A 1,436-nucleotide genomic window follows, 5' to 3' on the forward strand; every position below is an offset into this window, starting at 1 on the left:
TTTGAGAGTGGGAGAACAATGAGGTTCCAGGAAGAGCACAATTAAGGAGTAAACAGGGCTTTTCTTTACTCACATACACAGCCTCGTGTCTTGCATTAAAGAGTTTGATGTTTTGTTGTTCACAAGTCATTCGAAGGGTGCACCGTTCCTGGCGATGCTGCAATACCAGGTCAATGCGTGGAGTGAACGGAGCAAGCCCCTTTTTCATCTCCCAGTGCTAAAAATCTGCTTAATAAGTTATCCTCATATAGAGGACATATCAGATATTAAACTGATAAGAACAGATACTACACTTGATCTTAGCCAAAAGGCCGAGAAGCGATGATCCCAACTGTTTGCTGCCCGTGTCAACCTCGTGGCACACGTGTCGCTTGTCATGGTGCAGTACTTTCAATTGGGCATTGCGGGGGATGCTGCTTAGCACAACCGCACAGGCCCTACAAGGTCAAGCACACTTGTCTTGTTAAAATCAGCTTCTATTCTTTTGACAAGTACACAAGGCTCAGCCGAATGGCAAAGCCTGCCAAAAATAGGTTCAACTCATTGGTGTTCCTCTCCACGGAAGTCTTTAGTAAAAGGCGAAAGACTTGTGCGTTATGAAGAGAAACCAAAGTAAGTACCGCCCCCCGGTGAGAGCAGCCAGAGACACCAGTCGTCCCAGCCAAAACTCTCGCGGTGAGCCTCAGTCGACGTGGCGCGTTCCAAATTCCAAGCCACACCCATTCCACTACTCCCGCCCACATTTCCTTCCGAGAGGGCAATATTCCCACATTCTTCAATTTATTTCCCTCCAATCAAATCGGCGAAACTGAATAGCTGTATTTATCTTCCTTCCCCTCGCTGTTGATTCAGAGCTGGAAATAATTTCCCCCAGCAGACACGGCTGATGGATATAGTGATTTGAGAGTGGGAGAACAATGAGGTTCCAGGAAGAGCACAATTAAGGAGTAAACAGGGCTTTTCTTTACTCACATACACAGCCTCGTGTCTTGCATTAAAGAGTTTGATGTTTTGTTGTTCACAAGTCATTCGAAGGGTGCACCGTTCCTGGCGATGCTGCAATACCAGGTCAATGCGTGGAGTGAACGGAGCAAGCCCCTTTTTCATCTCCCAGTGCTAAAAATCTGCTTAATAAGTTATCCTCATATAGAGGACATATCAGATATTAAACTGATAAGAACAGATACTACACTTGATCTTAGCCAAAAGGCCGAGAAGCGATGATCCCCAACTGTTTGCTGCCCGTGTCAACCTCGTGGCACACGTGTCGCTTGTCATGGTGCAGTACTTTCAATTGGGCATTGCGGGGGATGCTGCTTAGCACAACCGCACAGGCCCTACAAGGTCAAGCACACTTGTCTTGTTTATTCTTTTGACAAGTACACAAGGCTCAGCCGAATGGCAAAGCCTGCCAAAAATAGGTTCAACTCATTGGT

General features: G+C 46.5%; 3 non-coding genes across 3 annotated transcripts; all 3 read right to left on the reverse strand.

The window, feature by feature from the left end:
• Positions 1-132: 132 nt before the first annotated feature.
• On the reverse strand, positions 133-323 carry LOC129115127 (U2 spliceosomal RNA). Its single transcript, XR_008532861.1, has one exon. It is a non-coding gene; the product is annotated as a U2 spliceosomal RNA (small nuclear RNA).
• Positions 324-501: 178 nt separating this feature from the next.
• Positions 502-616, reverse strand: LOC129115129 (U5 spliceosomal RNA). Its single transcript, XR_008532863.1, has one exon. It is a non-coding gene; the product is annotated as a U5 spliceosomal RNA (small nuclear RNA).
• A 415-nt stretch (positions 617-1,031) lies between these two features.
• Positions 1,032-1,222, reverse strand: LOC129115128 (U2 spliceosomal RNA). The gene has a single exon (XR_008532862.1). It is a non-coding gene; the product is annotated as a U2 spliceosomal RNA (small nuclear RNA).
• Positions 1,223-1,436: the final 214 nt, after the last annotated feature.

This window comes from Anoplopoma fimbria, unplaced genomic scaffold (genome assembly GCF_027596085.1).
Source record: "Anoplopoma fimbria isolate UVic2021 breed Golden Eagle Sablefish unplaced genomic scaffold, Afim_UVic_2022 Un_contig_7051_pilon_pilon, whole genome shotgun sequence".
In the NCBI taxonomy this organism is placed as follows: domain Eukaryota; kingdom Metazoa; phylum Chordata; class Actinopteri; order Perciformes; family Anoplopomatidae; genus Anoplopoma; species Anoplopoma fimbria.